Source organism: Eretmochelys imbricata, chromosome 11 (assembly GCF_965152235.1).
Source record: "Eretmochelys imbricata isolate rEreImb1 chromosome 11, rEreImb1.hap1, whole genome shotgun sequence".
In the NCBI taxonomy this organism is placed as follows: Eukaryota; Metazoa; Chordata; order Testudines; family Cheloniidae; genus Eretmochelys; species Eretmochelys imbricata.
The window spans coordinates 8,593,815-8,609,151 of NC_135582.1; positions in this window are offsets into that span (position 1 = coordinate 8,593,815).

Below are 15,337 nucleotides of genomic sequence, written 5' to 3' on the forward strand. Positions count from 1 at the left end.
GCAGAATGTTGGGGTGAAATTGAGGCCATCTGCTCTGGGATTTGCTTTTGTTCTGATAAAGCCAATTTGACTTCAGGAATCCACTATATAGCTCCTTCATTGAATGGACTGTTCTTTGGGGATTGAGAGTTCTATTTTTGTGTAGGCAATTTTCATTCATGGGTTGCTTTTAATAGCTCATAAAAGCACTCACTACTGAAGGCTGTTTATTTAACAAATCAGTGTAAATACTGGTGTTTATTGGCCTATAAATTCTGGATGCACAGAAACTTGCATGTATTTGTGTGTGCCCTCAACACAGTGGAAGATGATGTGATAGAATAGATCTCTCTTTGGATAGGACCCAGATTTATTTACCCACACAGAAAAAGACCCTGATGATCTTTGCCTTGTCAGTGAGTTATGTTACCAATAAAGGTGGTGGTAGTTCAGTTTCTGGAATGTGGTTCAGAGCTTTTTGGTATCCAAACCAAAAGTTAGACTTTTACTTATTTTTATTTCTTACACAGATTAAAGGGGAAGTTTCCCTCACTTCAATGCATGGAAGGTCCTCAAGCAGTGAGGATCTATTCATTAATCAATACCACATGCCACCTTGTAGAGTGCTGAAGCCAAAGAGGTGGGGGTTGGGTGTAAAATATTAAATCTCAATTTGACTTCTCATTCTGTTAAGAACAGCTGTCCTCTAGAGGATTGATCCAAACTATTGTGGACCTGAAACATTTGGGACAAGCTTTCTCTGTCCAGGGGAAGTGTGTAAGCCAGTGCTCAGCTCCATCCACAGAGGATGTTAGTGTATGGCCCTTCCTACTAAGCCTGCCGCTTCAGCTGAAGCAACTCATTCTTTCAACTCTGGACGTCTCTGGTTCAATCCCTGGTGTCAGCAGTCGCAAAAGCACTTTGAGAATTTGGTGGTTTGTCCCAAAAGAGCAGCTGAGGATGAAGGTTCCTGCTTTCCTTACTCCACATGAGTTGCATGCCACTGGAATCAGTGAGACTACACTAGTGAGTAAGGAATGCACGTTTGGAATTAGAAATGGAAGGACAGACTTGTACTGTAAACAGTTTCCACACTTGAAAGGGACTTCTGGCTGATCCTTGTGGAGGGGATAGTATTTGCATCTTAAGGAACAAGAAGGACAGGTTACATTTGTATTAAAAATATCAGTTGTTTGAATGTTGAAAGCATTTTGTGGAGTAGCAGTGAATTGCTTTAAAGCCCTCGCAGGTGATGTGTGAAGGAGAACTACATGGGTTCAGAGCCCTCTAAATCCATTGCATTCCAGATTTCATTTAAGCCATGGTGTAATATGTTGCCTTAGTTCTGCGACTCTAGCTACACTCTCACATTCTGCTTAGTTTCAAATAGCTTTGTTAGGACTTAGCCCCTCTTGTCTTTGTGACTTTGGCATTTCTGTCAGATTTGTGACTTGGACAGCCAATCCCTAATCAGACTGTCAGATAGTAGGGACAAAATCACATAGAAATACCAAGAGAATACCATTCACTTGTCAAGATGTAGCTGGCACCCTCAACTCCAGCCATCTGGGCTGCATGAGAGTGAAAGCTGAATACTTGATCAGACTGCTGGAAGGAAGTTACCGACCCATGCCTTATTAGTGACTTGGGGAAGTCTGAACTGTCTCACCCCTCAGTGAGAGCTGCATCTTTACCCAAGGCTCCATTCTACAGAGGAGGATGTCTTCAGTGAGCAGGTGGTGAGGTAGGCTGCCTATTGAAGTTGTGGTGTGACTTCTTCAAACAGGAACAGTCAAAGCATGAGAGGACTCATGGGTGGGACTACTGGCAAGAGATACAGGTCACATTTGCATTGTTGCCGACTTCAAAAGCATGAGTTAAGTTCCTAAGAATGATTTTGGAGTTCTTTTGCTTTTCCTTCTGATTTCTAAGCTTTTTGGGTACATCTGCTTCATGTTTCTAAACTTTTCTGTGCAACCATGAGGGCTAGAAACTTTTTAAAGTGAAAATGGAGATTCTCATGCAGTCTCTTTATTCCAGCATCAAATTTATTTATAAATAAAACCACCAACTATCCTGGGAGTTGGTAAGGTGGTGGTGGGGGGAAGGGAGAATCTAGGGTACCCAGAATGCTTGGCCCTATTTTCTCTGGATAGATGTCCTTGCCCTTGGAGTCCTGAGGATTAAAAACAGTGAAGTCCTGCATTGGCAGTCCCAATGGCTGCCTTAGCAGTTTGCCAGGAGCCTGAGGCATGCCCTTTATTTCTTGATAAATTTGCACATTTTTAATCAAATGCACCACACTGATGTTTGCACACATGGCTCCCATGAGCCGCAAACAGAAGTAGCTCAGTGCTTGAGTGCACCAGCTTCTGCACCCTGCAGTTCATCAGCGCTCCTCTCCCCCAGTGGTTACAATGAGAGGGTAGCAGGGGCTTGTGTTTAGCTCTTCAGCTGCACCTTGTGTTGGCCTCTGATTAAATCAAAGTCTTTGCTTTTCCTTATAAAGTGAAAACCTGTAACAAGTCAATGATATAGAGTCTAATTCTGGCTGTTGCCTGGGAGGTGAATGTGGGGTTAGCTGCTATTGACTTTTCTCTACCTTTAGTTAACTGGATATTCTAAAGTTAACATATGTTAACTTCCAAGTGATCACTGGAAGCGAGCTTAATGTCCAGAGCTGAATTCTGCTGCTGTGATGAACTTTCAAGAGACTTTACACCTGGTTTAATAACAGGGTTTTTTTATGTTCTTAATCTTGTTACCTGTAACCTACCTTCGTATTGCCAACCCACCTCTGAGCAGGCATAGAAAAGGCTGTGGCTTTGGGATCAAGTTCACACTTGTAGCAGAGACATGTCTTGCCTTGTTGTTCCTTGTCTCCTCTGGATTATGCAGAACAAGAACTGAGTAAAGATTACATTTCACGTTTTTTTACATGAGCTTTCCAAGTCGGGTTGTTTACACTGTACTGGGTGGGGTGAATGTTGATGCAACACCAAATTAGAACTTTGTCATGGTGACTTTTTTGGGACAGAGAGAGGAAATAACTGTTATCATGCCAAAATATAGTAAAGCCAAGTGTATTAAATTAGGTTTGAAGTGTTCCAACTGCCAGTAAATAAGCAGTACTGGGGGGAATGCTTTCTTTGAACACGTAGCATGACTTTGTAACAAGAATCTCTGTGGAATCAGTCCACCTGCCTGGATATAAAAATCAGAGTGGGCTTGGAGCCCTCTCCTCACCCTTGTAAAACTAATGGGGGAAGACTCTCTCCCTGTCTAGGTCCACTTCCAACCACACACCTTCCTATAGCCCCTCCCTTTTGCACAAAATGCTAATCAAAGTAAAAGTAGAACTAATGAGAGGCATGCTGGACACTCACTCACTCCCTTATTTCATCTCTAGACACTCTTGTTTTCTGTTTAGATCACAAGCTCCCTTTGGCAGAGATCTTGATGTTTATACTTGCCTGTAAAGGGCCTTGTGCACAATTGGTAATATCTATTTTTGGGGGGAGAAGATTTTGGGTGCCCAGTTTGAGACCCCTTGCACTTCTTGAAATTAAAGTCCCTTCTAATGGTCTCAAATTAAGCACCAAAAATCAGTAGTCACTTTTGAAAATCTTGACCATAACTTACCTAAGCAAGGCAATCCCAAAGTAGGGGTTGCCCTGGTGCCATTAATATCCCCAGCTACAGACTGTCTAGGGCAGAATATGTTGAGCCATGATCCCGTTTACTTATAGTTTCTGGACGTTAATTCTCTTCTCACTATGAGCTTTTATCTGCACTGCTGGATTACGGTCCAGCAATGGCCTTTTCTTGATGCAAAGGGGTATGTGAAGGGCAGAATTCCAGCCTGACCAGTGCCGGCAATTAATTTATGCTCTGAAGTATGCAATTGGATTACTCCTTATCATTCTATGTTAAATAGTTACAGTCATTGTTAGCAGTTGAAATTATCCTACCTTTTCCCTCCTCTCTTTAACATTTTTCTCTTTCCATTGTGGGAAATGCCTCCATCAACTCCCCTCCTATCTCTGGTTTCCTTTCCAGTCTAAATAACTCTGATTTGTGATCACATGCCATGTGTAAATACACCATACATTTAATCCTGTTTGGCCTTCTTTTGCCGTTTAACAGCCACTGAAAGTGAGGGACAAATTCAGCCCTGGTGCATATACTCTAGCTAAGGGAGTTTTTCTGCTGAATTTTGCCCCAAGGTTCAATCCTGCAAGGTGCCAAGTACCTCCAACTCCCCATTACTTCTTAGTGGGAGTTTTGACCTATTCAACCCTGACACATACTTGCCACCTGAGCACCTGTAGGCAGGTACAAATTAATGCTGATGGTGGTATAAATGATTACAGAGCTATTTAGATACCAGAGGAGCTCAGTCTGCTGTTATGCAAAATAACTGTGGCTGTAGTTTGTTAGAGAACTTGTATTGAAAGCAGAAAAAGAGTCTTAGTTTTTGGTGCTAGAGGTTTTTTAAAAAACATATTTAATTCATAACATAGGGGCCTTCAGCATCAACTAAAAACAGCGATTCTCACAATTTGGAGCTTAAGATGTGCAAATAGTTTTGAAGGGGAAGAAAGAGACTCTTGTTTCCCCAAGTTTATTCCTGATTGGTACCCCTCAGAGTTTATACTGGAAATTGTGTGTGACAGGGGGATCCACCTTGGCACACATTTGACAGTGAGAACAGTACATAATCACCTAGACTTTCATGAGGCTAGTCTGGAGTGAGGCGAGACCTCACACTCAGCTGCTATGGAGCATCTCACCTTCCTGAAGATGAAGGTAATAGTGTATTACACCACTTCTTCAGAAGCTACTGAACAATATATTCTCCCATGTCCGCCTTACCACTTGCACTCTTCCGTGTCCGTATTGGGGTGACATCAGCAGTACCATGGGAAATGCACTATGCTGAGGAGTAAGTTAAATGCAGAGAAACCCTTTGGAAATACAGTATGAACCAACTTGTGCTTGCCTTAATCCCACTGTTGATGTCAATGGATGAGTCCATGTGACTAGGATTAGGCTCTGCATTGGTAAGGGTTTGTCAGAGCATCTAGTCGCTCCTGAGTTAGCAGGGAGAAGCAGCGTGGTCTAGTGGCTAAAGCCCAGGACTTGGTCTGCTCTTGGACTCTGCTACAGCTTTGTGCTGGGGTGCAATATGTGTAGTGCTCACTGCAGAATGGGTACTTGCACTAGTTATCGTACTGAGGGGAAGTGAGGAATCATGTCACTAATTGGATCTGAGGTGGGATACCCATGTTGGAATCTGGCCAAGAAAACAAAGCTCACACCTTTATTGTTACAAATAAGCAAATCATCATAACCCTGGGATCTCTTAACGACCAGAAATGGTGAGGATTTGTCATACATAATGTCCAAAAGCTTGAATGCACCTGGTTATAGTATTGGATCATTTTTATATGCCATTTTCATTTTCAGCTGGAAATTACTGACATGACCAGGTCCGCTTTCCCTCCAGCAATTTCCCCCCTCTTCCTCCCTCCCTGAGGTCTGACCATCTGGAAATCCTCCACCACCTCTTTCTCATGTGTGAATTTCCACCTACGGCTGAAAGTATCACTGTACTAAAGTTGATGCATTAACACGTTGAGGCAGAGAGGAGTCAGGGATTATATCACTTCATGGACCCACTCCACAGTCCTTGTATGTTTTAATCATCTTTATCTGCTTGTCCACACACCCTTCCCTGCCCGATGGTTATTGAAAAAGAATTGCTATGATTTAAGAAAAAAAAAACATACCACATCTAACAGAGAGCCAGAAGAGCTATAAGGATATTTTAAAAAAAAATTTTTTCTAGCTAGTAAACTAAAAACAATCCCACTCCTTCACTGCCTGATGTAAAAATAGGATCTGCTCCTCTCACCTTTTTACTCATGTGAGTAGATGCACTATAGCTTTTCAGAAGAATACGCATTAATGTTTTGGACCATTATTGCAGAATATAGGAATGTTCTTTTCTGTGGAAAAGAAACCAAACAAACAAAAAAAACCATGCATTGTGTTGATTTGCTTTTTGGGCAAATGATTTAACTTGCACGAACAATAGTAAATGCAACTTACCTGGAAGCCAGGCAGCTTCCCAGCCTCCTCCTACCCAAACACTGAGGTTTAGTATGTTTAAGCATAATTTTCCTCATGGCTTGGCTACGATAATCATTTAAAGTCTTCCAGGCCTTTGAAGTGAGAAAAACCCATCTGAAGTAATCAAAAAATGTCAAACGGTGCCCTTTATAGTTCTCATGTGGTCCCCTCCCAAAGGCAATCACACTCATCTTCACCCTCGAGGCAACCAAACTACTGCAATGCACGTCTTTGGGGCCCTGATCCTGCCAGTACTTAAATACATGCCTACCTAATCAGACTATGCACGAGCATAATGTTAGCCATGTATGTAAGTGTTGGCCAACCAGGGTCTTAGTTTGTTTTCATATACAACAGTATAATGCTACAGTATTTCATAGTAGTGGTCTTAAATACTACTATTTACCCTTTAAAATACTATAGTAATGATCCAAACCATTGCAAGAACGCTATTTTAAGATTTAGACCATTACTTTGAAATGTTGCAGGGAGTTTTTGGGGTTCTTCCTAGATTAATTAACCAGTCCAGCACTGAGTAGATAAAAGCCAGGTAAATAGAAGAAGAAGAACCAGCTGTCACTTGGAGATTGCAAAATTCATACAATTTTTACAACACATCTTTGAGGACCTTTTCAGTTAAAGGGACAGCCAAGGGTGGGGCATGTATGATAATGTAGGTTTTTGGTACTTAGGAACACATGGCAGATTTCAGCACTCATCATATACAGTTTGCAATTTGGTCTTTAATCCCACTGTGTATTCTGGTTAATTCCTCATAAGGCTGGAGGAAAGGGGGGCAAATAGTTCTGGTGTATAAATCATATACATAGTACAGGGCAAAAGGCATTTCCAAACGCTATTAATAAACCATTTGACATGATTTAGTGGTATGGGAATGTTAGTGATGGGTGGTGGTAGAAAAATTTGCTTGTAGCTAATCTGGATGTAGAAAATAGGAAGGGTGAGGTAGGTTAAACATACTTGCTAGAAATTTAAGATGACAAAACAGGGTCAGACAAGTGTCTACTAAATCATATGTACCAGATCTTTAGCTAGTATAAATTGGCATAACTGCATTGACTGCAATAGAGCTATGCTGCTTTGCACTAGCAGAGGATATGGCACCTATATCTCTGTAATTTGTACCCATTTAAAGTGACTGATTTGAGCACGACTGTATTCAGATAACCCAAACTAACCAAAGGCCATCTAGTAGGCTCTCTCTACATGTACTTCTCTCTCCAATAATGAACATGTTACTAAATACATTGTGTTAGATCTGTTGCCTTATGGTACTAAAAAGCCTTTGCCAAAAAATGTTGACTAAGTACCTGATGTGTAGAATAGTTTTGACCTGATGTAAAACAAATAAAATAGGGAAATTTAAAATGTGGAAAAAAAGCATGAACTATGTTAGGGATGCATGACATATCAGTTCGTTGGGGAAGAAGAGAGTAAAATTTGTGTGTGAACACTAATTAAGAATGACTAGCTCTTATGTAGTGCATTTCATCGGTAGATTTCAAATTGCTTTACCAAGGATGTCAATATCATTTAAAGCTGGGTGAAATTTTTTGGTGGAAACTTTTTTCGTCAAAAAATAAAAATGCAGGTTGATCAAAAATTTCACAAATTCGTCCAATTGTTTCAGACAAGAGAAACCTGGAAGAAAAAAATTAAACTCTTTTGAAATGAAACATTTTGATTTTTCTCTTCAAAATGACTTTTTACTTCAAACTGTACTTCACTTTTTTATTTAAAAATAATTTTTAAAATATATTGTAAAAAAAATTCAAAACTGAAACAAAACATTTTGTTTCAGATTCAGCTAAATGTGTTGTCTGTTCCAAAAATGATATATATCTATATATTTTTGGTATAATGAAACATTTGAAAAACTTTTGTTTTGGGTTGACTTGAAATGACCATCCCCCTCCCCCCTAATTTTGTAGAACAGCCAATGAACTGGCAAATCAGCTATTCACACAATTCTAGTATCACCCCCATATTATGGATGGGGAAATTGAGGCACGGAGAGGGGGAATGCAGCAGTGGCTACAGGTCATCTGGCCACACAATACATACATGCAGCAGCAGTGCAGGATCCCCCACCAAAACACTTCCTCAGCCTTTGCCTGGAGATAGAAATTTAGAGAAGAGAGGATAGTTCAGTTTCCCTGGTTCGTTCAGTCCTTTCTGCTGAGATTAGGTGTCAGTTTTTGACCGCTGTCCATCAGGACTTACCAACGCATTTCACATAAACCTTTGCAGAGATGGTAGCAATTGTTAGTTTCTTCTGAGGTGGGCTGGCTTTGAAATTAAAGGAGAGAAGCGCTGTATCCTGCTTCCACTTCCCAGAATCATCCATTCCGTTCAAGACAATTAATGTTAACACTGAACCATCAGCCCTACTGTTGAATTTCTTGACTTGTTAGCTGTGTCATAGTCTCAGTGTGGCTAAAGTATAGCGGGGTTGCATTTTTAATAATCCCCCCAGCAAGTAGTGTTTAAATTACACAAGGGCAAGTTTAGCTTGTGTGCTTAGCGCTTAAATGCAGATTATCCCTCTTCACTTCCCCTTGAAGCATTTCCCGTGAACCTGGACTAATACCATCACCCTGTTCTTTGACCGTGTATTTAGCAAGCAAGCTCTTCTAACATACGGCATGCACAGCTTCTCACGCCATCTGAGTCATCTCCTTGACCTGCTGGAGGCCTGGTGCTGCTGTTTGGGGGGAGGAAATCAGATTGAAAATTGATTGTGTCTTTGGCCCATATTCCAAATGTGATACGTGGCCCATCCACAAAACCAGGTAAGGGTGGGGGAATGGCTGCTTTTTTGAGTGTCATAAATGGCAGCTGTCCAGAAGCATTCACAAGGGTAACAATCCCAGTCATTTAGGGATCCTAACAGATCAATGAGTCCAGTCTCCCTGTCAAGGCAGAAAGTAGGGCTCACTGCTGCCCTGTTTACTTAGTCCAAACACCTATTTACTTCACTGAGAGGTTTTTTTCTGAGCAATAACAGGATCAAGCCGTCCATAGCAAACACAGGGAGCTGTGATTCTAGTCTAACTCAGAGCACTTGCCAAAGAAAAGTGAGGGTATGTTTACCTTCTCAAAACTCAGTAATGCCTAGAATTAAGAGTAAAAAGAAAAGGAGGACTTGTGGCACCTTAGAGACTAACAAAATTTATTTGAGCGTAAACTTTCGTGAGCTACGGCTCACTTCATTGCTGTAGCTCACGAAAGCTTATGCTCAAATAAATTTTGTTAGTCTCTAAGGTGCCACAAGTCCTCCTTTTCTTTTTGCGGATACAGACTAACATGGCTGCTACTCTGAAACAGGACAAGGGGAAATACTCTTAATTCTTTCTTCCCCATGAGTCAGTCTCATTACACCTACTTGTTCTTAGCTGCAGGGAAGACATTCCCCTTTTTTTCTCTTGGGTTTCTGTTACTCATCTTTGAAGTAAGATGTTCGGGATTTGATGCCTCCTTTCGCAAGGAAGGAATGTCTGTGTTGATGTTGGAATCCCCTGAGAGCTGCACTGTCACACTGAGGAGGCCCCTGTGCCTTTATGATCTGTTTGTCATTCAGTTCTCTCTGACCAATCAGAAAATTCTCAGGTCATTTAGGGTGGCATTTTCAGAAGTGCCTCAATGATTTTCAATGTGGCTCATGCTCCTAAATCACTCAGAGGCTTCAGTTTAGAAAATCCCACCAGTGTTGCTTTTTAAAGGGCTCTGTGTAATTGGGGATCAGAAGGCTGATGGCTAAGTATACAATTTCATGTGAGGAGAGAGAAGGGATCAAGCTGCCCTCCTCTCCTAGGTACCATGGAACACCACCAGCCCCTCTGCCACCTCAGTTTCTCAAACTGTACAGCAAGATCATCATAACCATCTTGGTTAAATGCTTTAAGCTCCGCTCTACACTAGAAGCTTTTGCCAGTATAATAATAATGTCAGTTAGGAGCGTAACTTCTTTTCTGTGACATTTCTATACCTGTAAAATCTCTAACGTAGATGCAGTTATACCAGCAAAAAGGTGCTTTTGTCAACATAGTTTATTTCATTCAGAAAAAAATGATACCTGCAAGAACACTTTTTTTGCCTGTATAAGCTGAGGGTATAGCTATACTGGGTATAGCTATAGCTTCCCCAGTGTAAACAAGGCCTGCAATAGTATGAAGCATTATCCATTCTTAACCTCCGTGCCTCAGTTTACCCACCTGTACAATGAGTTAAACACCTACTTCAAAGGGGAGTTAGGAGAGTCAATTAATGAATATTAGTGCTTTGAGAGCCTTGGCATGAAAGGTATGCTAAGACTACATGGAGCAGATTCTCACTTGCTGTGAATTGTCACAACTCTACAATTTTAGCTATGACAATTTCACGCAGCCTGAGGAGCTCCCCTGTGATGGTATCTGTTCTCTAAACCTCCTACTGATTCAGAAAGGTGAGGAGTTGCTCTTAATCTGCCTTTATTTATATATTTTGTATGTTTTCCCAAATACAATGAATAGATTAAAATACCAGATTCAGCATCATGCACAAAGTAAGTAAAGAAGGTTAGGATAAAGGGTGGGGAGGGGAAGCCATATTTCTCTCTTCAGGAGCTACATTAATCAGACCTATAAAAAGTCAGCCCAAATTGCTTTCAGTTGTTTGGTCATTCCCCGTCTGTGGATTGCCAGGTGTTCACTAGCTGTAAGGTCAACCATAGCACTGAGCCAGGCATCAATGTTTGGTGGGAATTGACTTTTCCATTTTTGCAGGATTCATTTTTTAGTGACTAAAGCTGCACATTGGAATCACGCTGCCCTGTTACCAGGTAACCTCCAGTTATCAGGAATATAACCAGGAATGAAACTTAAGGGGGAGGGCTCCAGATTTGCATCCAGTATCAAGTTGGTCCTTTGACCTACCTCATACCAGAAATTCTTGATACCTGGGCACTTAATCAGCCTTTATAAATGTGATTTTTATGTTTGCCACTGCCTGAGGAAAATGTCCATTTACTGATTCATATGCAGGTTATCAAAATACATCACTAGTCACTTACTGCCATAGAGACCAATCTTCAACAGATGTAAATCAACATGGTTCCACTGACATCAGTATTGATTTGTACCCACTGAGGAGCCAGTCCGTAATCATCAGCAGTATATAGGAACTAAGATCCACCTGTGATCTTGAAATCCCCACAAAAAGTGTCCTTTCATAGAATAACGCATTTTACCCTCTCAAGGTAGGTTTCCCTCATTAAATACAAATTTCCCCATGAGGCACAAATCTAATCCTTTTCCTTTTTTGTTAATGTTTTCTTGCATTACAATCAGCATTTAATGTATGGGAAAGCATGACTCTGAATAAGCTGGATACAAGCCAGTTTGAGAAGGTGTGTGTGAAAATTCATCCTTGTTCAGATGAGCTCAGAACAAATAGCATATAAAGAGAGAGAGAGAGAGAACTCAGCAGTGTGAAGAAACCATCCTACTGATAGTTCAGCTTCTGTGCATATGCAACAAGTTTATGCCCAAGGGAAAGTGCTGAAAACTAAGAAGACTTGAAATTAACAGAGCTTTATGAATCAATTAGTAGGCATTGCTCGCTGAGTGGGATTAGGAGTCTAATAACACTTTTCTTTCTATAACCCCGATTGCTTCCCCTGTAGGGTTTTCTTCAGTCATGTGACTGAGTGCATCCGTGATTCAATTACATTCTTATCTAGAAGGAAACCCAGAGGATGTTGATTGTTCAAGGCACCATATTCAAGATTATTTATTGTTCAACATATTTTAAATGTTTATATTGTTTAATAATAATTAAGTAATTCCGATATAACATGGACCTTTTCAATATTAAAATATGCAAAATATCCTCAACTGATAAAACAAGCAAACAACAAACACCATCACACACCACTAAGGTGACAGAGATCATACCTTTGAATTTCATTATTTCCACTGAAGATATAGTTTTCCTTTTTTGCATCTCACTTCCACTTAGGCCAAGGACAATAGTAAGTTTTCAAACTGTGAGGGATTGTGGTTGCAACCTTCAACTATTGCAAATGTGAAATGGACCCTTCTAAAAATGTTTACACATTTTACATTTGAAAACGATCTCTGTGAACCAGCCATTACTGCTGGATCTGTTGTTTTCTCCTTAGCTCCACTGTAATTAATTTGACAGCAGAAGGACTAAGCTTATTGCATTCATTTTCTCTTATTAGTTTACAGGCTGTTAAAGTGATTGGATTTTTAACATTATTTCTTTTTTTACATTCTAGGTTCCCCATTCAAAAATTGATGGGGTGGGAAGGAGACTCCTGATTTGGATCTCACACCAGTTTTACACTGGTGTAATTCCAGTTCTGTTGATGGATTTACTCCTAGTTGTCAATCCTCTGAGTGAAATCAGACTATATTAACATTAAATACATGATGAACAAAGTGGTCAGGGTTGCAATATGAGTCAGAGTTGATTCTATAATTCATTCTCTTAATTTATGGCATAGAACAACAAGCAGAAAGCATGTGTTGCAACAACAATATTTATCCCCTAAATTCTAAAAAATTGTTATAATTGTATACAGTAGCATATGGACCCTCCAACCAGCCCCAGATATGGCACTGTTGTGCATTGTACATAGTAAACAGTTCCTGCCCGGAATACTCAAGACATACAAAGGAAGTTTTGTTATTCCCCTTTTACAAATGAGGCACAACAAGTTTAAGTGACTTGCCCAAGGTCACACAGGAAACCTGTGGCAGAGTCATGAACTCAGCTCTCGTGTGTCCCAGTGTTGTGCTTGAATCTAGGGCTGGCTGACAAACAAGTATTCCACTTTGTGAACAATGTTGCAGATTTGACATTTGTTTTTGTTCTGTATTGGAACTATAGACATTTCCAAATGTTTTTCAAACAAAGCAAGAATCTAGAATAGGCAGTAGCTCAGTGGTGAAGGCATTCATATGAGAGACCTGGGTCAAATCCCTGCTCCAAATCTGGGACTTTGTCTGGCCTACTTGATATATAATTATTTATTCAAAGCAGAACAATTCCACCAGGAGAGATTGAAAGAGAGACTCTCAGACCCAGTGGTTAGGGCATTTGCCTGGAATGTGGGAGACTTAAGTTCTCTGAATCAATCAGGGAGCTGGGACTTGAATCTAGATCTCCCACAATTCAGGTGAGTGCCAAAACCACTGGGATGACTCTCTCTGACCAGAAATTCCACTGCAGATGTGAGAGACATACTGGATGAAAATGTTGTCAAAATGGATACATTTCCATGAAAAGTTTGTTTTGATTAAATGGCATTTTGAAAAAAGTTGAATTGAAAAAGTCCTGATCAGCTCTTTCTTTAATGACAAGACTACCCTTCCTCCTTATAGTTTAAAATATGAATAGTGTGTAGTAGGTCAGTATTTTGCCAGTCCAGGTATTAAAAAAAATGTGGACTAAAACATCAACATTTGCATTTGTAATATGAACTGCAAAGGAGATGATCAAGTTATTGATTTTGTTAATACTTAAGAATATGTTGGGCAAAATATTCCCAAATCCCCCAGAAACACACTATAGAATTAAAACAAAAGGTTTGCGGTCATTAATTAGATTAGAACCTGCAGGGGTTAGCTGTCCATGCAGGAATATGTAAGCATTATGAGAGCCCCAACACCCAACCCCTGGCAATGAGAATGGTGTTCAGATGTGATCTAATATGTTTTTGTCAACTGAGCAGACTCAGTGCTGGGCAGAGATTAGCCCAGATTGTAACAGGGAGGGCAACTGCACTTGACCCAATTACCTCATGACACATACCTGGCATTTCTTGGATCACTGGCAAAATGACAACAAAGCTCCTTTGGTGAAGAAAAAATCTGCCCTAGGGTGTTGTGCTATTTCCCAGCCTTTAAATATTAGATGGATTCTTCCCTACCATGGGACAGGCTTGCAAGAGGCTCCCTCCTGTACAGACCCCAGGTCTCTCAAAATTAAATTGATCACCCACACTGAGAGACCACTTCTGGACGTGGGAGGGGGAAGCCTTGCCTCGCCTCCCCTCCTCTGTATTTCAGTTTCTTCATCTGGAAAAATAATTGTTTTGAGCCCTTTAGATGAACAGCGCTAATTGGCCAAGTGAAGGATGAGCTACGAGCAAGACACTAATTAATTGAAATGTAACACTTACTGGGTGCTGTTATTATTTATCATCATCCCCCCTCTGTCCCCTTGATGCAACCGGAGCACTGTCACAAAGCTGCTAAGCAGAAAGCTGCCTTGGGCCAGCTGGCCCGTTTCCAGCCGCGAGCGACAGGCGGCGCCCTTTCCCCAGCGTTCCCGCGCCGGAGGCTGCTCCCTGCCCCATAGCCTGGAGGTGCCCGTGCCCGTGCCCAGCAGCGCTGCTTTTACCTGCTCCACCTGGCACGGCGTGAAACCCACCGGGCAGCAGCCAGCGCGGGAAAAGCACCTGCCCTGCCCACCGCAGGTGAGCCCTTGGCGGATGCGCTAGGATTGCGCCGCCCAAGGTCAGCAGTGTGGTGTGGAGCGCGCGGGTGCGGGGTGTGACTCAGGTGTGGAGCTGTGCTGGGAGCGTAGCTCTGGTGTGCACGTTGTGTTGTTTTTCCGGTGAGAGTACACGCCGTGCGCCTGTTTGTGTGGCCTGGGGGGAGTTGTGTGGCTGTGAGTGTGTGCAGCGTGCCGGCCTTTGTACGCGCGGGGGGGGGCTTATGTCGGTGAGGGTGGCGGGCAGCGTGCGCGGCGTGTCATTCGCACGGGCTTCGGGCATGTGGGGCCGCTTTGAGCTGGCGAGCGAGGGCTGGGTTTGTTTCGCTGTGTGGACGCGGTAGGGGGCTAATAGTCGTGTGCGTGCGCTCGGCTTGGTGCCGAGTTCCGTAGAGCGCCTGTTGCTGCGTGATCTGCTGGTTGGTGGGTCCCCTTTGCTGAGTCGGAGGAGAGACCCTCTGCTTCTAGCCTCCTCCCAGCCGCCCTGTGCACCCCCAGCTAGTGGGACCCGAGTTTGTGCCCGGTGCTGAGAGTTGGCGGGGAGTCTCTGTGCATTGCAGCCCGAGCGGTCCCCGTCCTGCTCTCCGGGGCGCCAGGCGGAGACCGAAGCCAGGGGCTTCCCCGAGGAGACTCGCTCCGTACGAGCGCAGCCCCAGCGGGGCGAGGGGAGGCGGGCGGCTGCAGCAGGCAGCGCCGGGCT